At 49.1% G+C, this 5,281-nt stretch overlaps 1 long non-coding RNA gene across 1 annotated transcript; it reads left to right on the forward strand.

Annotated features, from left to right (window-relative positions):
- Positions 1–585: 585 nt before the first annotated feature.
- Positions 586–2,198, forward strand: LOC106628569 (uncharacterized). Its single transcript, XR_015772673.1, has 2 exons — positions 586–726; positions 1,038–2,198. It is a non-coding gene; the product is annotated as an uncharacterized LOC106628569 (long non-coding RNA).
- The last annotated feature ends 3,083 nt before the right edge of the window (positions 2,199–5,281 follow it).

Below are 5,281 nucleotides of genomic sequence, written 5' to 3' on the forward strand. Positions count from 1 at the left end.
TGTGCACCTAGCCCTCTCCTCAATATCCTGAGCCTTTGGGCGTCACATTGCTTTCCTGGATAACTCTCACGGTGTTTCCCAACCTCACACATGTCCTATAACCCCCCCCAGGTACCCCCAAATTTCCCCATCTCTGCCCCATAAAGTGCCAGATGCCCCATCTCCCACATGCCTCTCACCCCATCTGTGACCTCTCTGGGGCTGAAGCTGCTCCCCCTGGGGCCCCCACAGGACTGAGCCCCAGCTGGGGCCACACAGAGCCCTGAACCACCATCCCACACACACTGAACACAACACACACACACACACACAAAATGCACACAAAACCTGCACTGTGCACACAAATTGCAGCCACACAACACAAAGCTTTCAATACGCACAGCACAGTGTTAGCACACACAGGACACAAGCACCAGCACATACACGCGGTATGCACACACATAGAGGAGTTGTATTCCTGAGTCTCAATGGGATTTCACACATTTCAGCTTGTTTTCATCACCTTTTGTCTTTCGTTCTCCCTGTCAGTACCTACCAGTACACTTACAAGCTCCCCCTGTCTGATCCTTCTCTTCTCCAGGCTGAACAGTCCCTGCTCTCTCAGCTTCTCCTCTGATCAGACGTGCTCCAGTCCCTTCATCATCATCATCCGTTCCTTGCTGGACTCTCTCCAGTATGTCCATGTCTCATGTGCTGGGGAGTCCACCACTGGATCCAGCACTCCAGGTGTGTCTCAGTGGTGCTGAGCAGAGGAGCAGGATCACCCCTCTGCACGTGCTGGCAGCACTCTGCCTAATGCAGCCCAGTAGGCTCGGGGACCCCTTTGCTCTGGTCCTATTGCTGTGGGAGCACTGAGAAGTCCTGTGGGACTGCTGACATCCAGCTGCTGTGCTGCCACGAAAAGGCAGCCCAAATGCATCTAGAAAGTGTAGCTGAGGAGGAAAAGGAGTGCAGAATATGGTCTTCCCAATCCTTTTCCTCTCTCCCCAAGATACCTCTTGCTCATGTGCCTCAAGCACTCCTTTTCTGAAATTCAGGTGAAAGATGTTTTGAGGGCGATCCATGGACTGGAGAGCTCTACCTCTCAGCACTGGCCCAGTAAGGGGACCACTACTCTGTGCACTGAGAAGGAATTGGGGTATTTCAAAGGTATTTGGGGCATTTCTGGACCAGCAACTTACAGAAGACTCACTTCTCCACCCTGCTCATTCCTGGCCATGGGAGGAGCTGACTGGCTCAAGATGGGAATACCCAGGATCTCTGCAAGTACAAGGGTTTGATCCCTTCTTCTTGCTACCTTGGCTCTTCAGGGCTTGTGGAGGGAACATCTCCACTTGTTCTGTGGTAGCTGAGATCATCCTGGCAGTGACAGAGAAAAATATGATCACTGTGATTTACCCCACAAGCTTTGCACTCTGAAGTGCATGGGAGAGGTGACACCCATCCTGGGGAGACAGCTCTGAGCTGCAGCCCCAAAACAGCAATGCTATTTCTGGGATGCCCAGCATGCTGAGGCTGCCTGAGTCTGCTGGAAAGTCTGGATGATTCCTGGCGTCTCCCATTTGATGGCAGGGCAGCTCCACCACTTCAGCACATCCCATCCCATTATTGCACTGTTGGTTCACTCCTCTGCTGTGTTGTCCCCTAAGAGGCAGCTCTGTTTCTACAGCATATATTTGTGTCTGTTCTTTGTGAAGGCTAAAGGGGAAAAAATAGCCACAAAGGAATCGGGATCATCCAGAGGGTGTTGTGGCCTTTGCCACAAGCAGCAGTGGGCCATTTACAGGCAGTGGTCAGCAAATTTGTACTGGCAGCAAGTAGCAAAAATCCAGGGAGCGACTGGTGCCTGAAAATTAAGGAAGGAATTTTGCAATATTATGTTTTAATAAATCACTGCATTTATTTCTTACTTTCTTCCTCATTTAGGTACTTTCATGTCCTGCCTAACACAGTCAAATGTAAAGTTGTGAGGTTTGTGGTTGATTCTGCTTTGTAACACAGAAACTGATCATCTCTGCTTTGTGGGTGGGAGTTAAGCAGCTTTCCCAAGGTCACAAGAAAGTCTGAGACAGGAGCTCAGTTCAGACCTCCTCAGCTCTATTTAATAGCCTCCCTTCCCATTTATGTGCTTTCTTTTTCTGAAGAAAAGAAAAAGATGCAACGAAAAATGTTTCAAGAACAGCACTACATGCCTGAAACTTGTCTCTGAGTCATATCTGCTTGACTTTCATGCTCAGAGTTTGCTTTAACAGTGGTCAGCCTGCTCTGCTCACTCACTCTATTGTCAAACAATCAATTCCTTCACCAGAAACTGGCTGTTGCTTGTTTAGCACAGGGAAATGAAGCAAATAATGCTGACTCACACCCTTCATTATGGCTCACAAGCTTCCACCGCCCAGCCTTTGATGGTGTAAGATGAGAGGCATGAGCGGTGTGTCAATATTTCCAGTGCTACTGTGGAAATGTGTTCCTGCTCCTTGAAAAGCATGGGCATTTTTTTCAGAACCATAGCAGAGATTTGCTTAAGCAGGCAAAGACCTTCAGAAATATTTACTCAGAAAAGTCAAATATCAGCTCTGTGGATTTGGCAGAATGAGTAATGTGAAACCAGGCTGTTGCTGCATGCCACGCATGCCAAAATTGACAAGGAAAAAGCTCTTTCCAGTGTATCGCTTGCTCTTAAAATATGCCCTGCACAAATACAGCAAAATACAAGACAGTTCCTGTGCAGCACATCCACCTTTCTTGTGTGCTTGGACCACTGGGAAAGGGGCTGCCAGGCTGCCTGGGGGCAGCATGAGACAAGAAAACACCGCTTTCCCTCTCCACAGTACCTCTGAGATCCTGGGGTCTGTTGTGCTCCTCCAGTCACTGCTCCTCAGCACTGTCCCTACGGCACACGGACCTCGAGCTGCATTCCCAATCGGACATATCCTGTAATCCTCCTTTCCCCCTGAGTGGGGGACACACTTGCCCCCAGGGTACAGGGTCATCTGTGTCCCCTGCTACACAGGGAATGATCCATCCCCTCCACCATTCCTGCAGAGGTTCCTGGGCATGGGGACAAGAATGACTGCTAAGAAAAGGGGAGCTGCTGCTCATGGCATGGTGGGGACAACAAGAGAGGCATATGAAAGCAAAGCCCTCAAATTCAGCTGTGGCACTCAGCTGAGGCTTAGGTGTCATTTTCCCCACAACAGCTACACATCAGAAATCCTAATGCACTTCTCCAGTTCAACTATTGACCCTAAGACCTAGAACCTAGGACTGTTCAGGCTGGAGAAGAAGCATGAGCTACCACAGTATCAGGAAAGTATCAAGTACCAGGAAAGCCAGGAGCTAAGAAATTCTGTTTATATGAGGCCAAGAGGCCACCCACCCAATCTAAAAAAAATATAGCTGAAAAAGACTACTGCTGGCCTCTGGTCTGCTGGGAATGCTGCTACAAGGTGCCAAGACCAACACCAGAACCAGACTCAAGTGCCCAAACTCAAGGGAAATAGTTTTGATCAAGTTAACATCCCATACCATGCAGGCCCTGTGCCATACCTGTAACAGTGTTTGTCTCTAAGTTGAAACTCAGCATGCAAAATCGATCCAGTCTCGTGTTTTGTGGGCTGGTTTAATGTTTGGCTACCTCTTGAATCCCGCTGAGTACCCAGCAAAAGCTTTGTAAGCCACTTGCAGATTATCTCCCCCTTGCCAGCACAACATGGATCTGTCATGGCCAGTCCCTGTCTCCTTCAGCACTCTCCTGCAGAGCTGCCACCAACCTCTTCCTTCATGCTTAGAAACTGAGTCATCTCTTCCTCTTATCTCAAAAAACATGCTGGGCTCCTTCAGACAGGCTCTCCAGCTCTTTCATCACTCTGCTGGCCCATGAGAGACCAAATGCAGCAAGTCAGGGCCAGACCTTCCAGAGTGTTGTGTCCAGGATGATCCATGGGATGGACAGTGATTCCCAAGCCACAAAGCTCCTGCTACCTGTACCAGAGGCAAGTTGACCCAAAAGCCAGATGCAAGAAAGCCAGTGTGTAAAAAATTCCCAGCGGTCACAGATGGAGCCGTCCCACATTCTTCCAGCAGGCAGGGACGTGCACAGCCTCCTCCCTAAGGGGATCAGGGGAAATTCATTGCAAATGGGTGCCCAGCCAAGGAACTATCCCCTCCCATCAGCAGCAACCATAGCCAAAAAGATTAAAAAAAAGAAAAATCCAGGTGAGAAGCCTGGAAAAGATTCACAGAAAGTACACAAAGTGTCAAGAGGCAAAGTGTCAAAATTCCCCAAAAGACCAGGCTGTGTCTGGAGGTGAATCAAGACTGGAGGAAGGTGCTCATGAATTTCCCTGTTAGAGCTGGGAGGTGGGTAGCTCAGCTAGTGACATCCTGTCTCAGATAAACTGATGCTGGGCCCTCTCCAAATGTCCCACACTTGGTGCTTCTCCAAGGGCTGCAGAACTGATGTCAGGTGCAGGACAGCTCATCTCTGCCTCATGTTGGGGTGGAAGAGTAAAAGAAGCTTCTCAACCTTTGAAAAATCTTTTTTTCTTAGCAGCACCACCTCTCTCCCAATCTGAATGGCTGCTCTAGGTTTGGATGGAGGGGAAGGGGCTGAAGGGAGACAGGCCAGTTTCTCCACCTTTCATTGTGCTGCTCCTGCATCCCATCTGTTGGAGAAATGTGTTTGCAGTGCACCCAGCCCTATGCATTTCTAATTCAAACACCAGCAGCAATAAGACCCTGCTGGCCTGCAGTGGGGGCCACGTGCCAGCTCATCTCTCGCTAAAGGAGTTAAATAAATGTTAGACACAAGGGACAGGTGACTTACCAGGCAAAGAGCGGGAGCTGGAGGGATGGGGAAAGCAAAACAACCCGGCCCTGACTTTCCCCTCAAGGCCTTGGAGGTGAATTGGGGATTTTCCATTTCATTAGCTTTACAAGGGGTAATTCCCAGCATCATCCTCATGAACAGACCCACCCTAAGCTCTCTCTCACCCCTTCGTATCCAACAGTGGTGCTCCACTACAGCTGCACCACTAGACAGGAAAGCCAGGTTGTATTAATATCTAAAGAAGGTAACAGGCAGCTGATACTGAACTGCCCACAGAGAAAAAAAGAACTGATACACAGAAACAGGCAGTAATTTTTGTTTTGAAATGGAAAAACAAAATGGATGCCAAAACCCAAAAAATATGTGAATTTAAAAGCCCAGGGTTCTCCCTTGCAAAGGAGCAGTATGTGAACTGCCCAAGGGTTCTCTCCTGAAGAGAACCAGTCACCT

This window comes from Pseudopodoces humilis, chromosome 6, assembly GCF_049639895.1.
Source record: "Pseudopodoces humilis isolate 2021_Gansu_Grassland_sample_001 chromosome 6, ASM4963989v1, whole genome shotgun sequence".
Lineage (NCBI taxonomy): Eukaryota > Metazoa > Chordata > Aves > Passeriformes > Paridae > Pseudopodoces > Pseudopodoces humilis.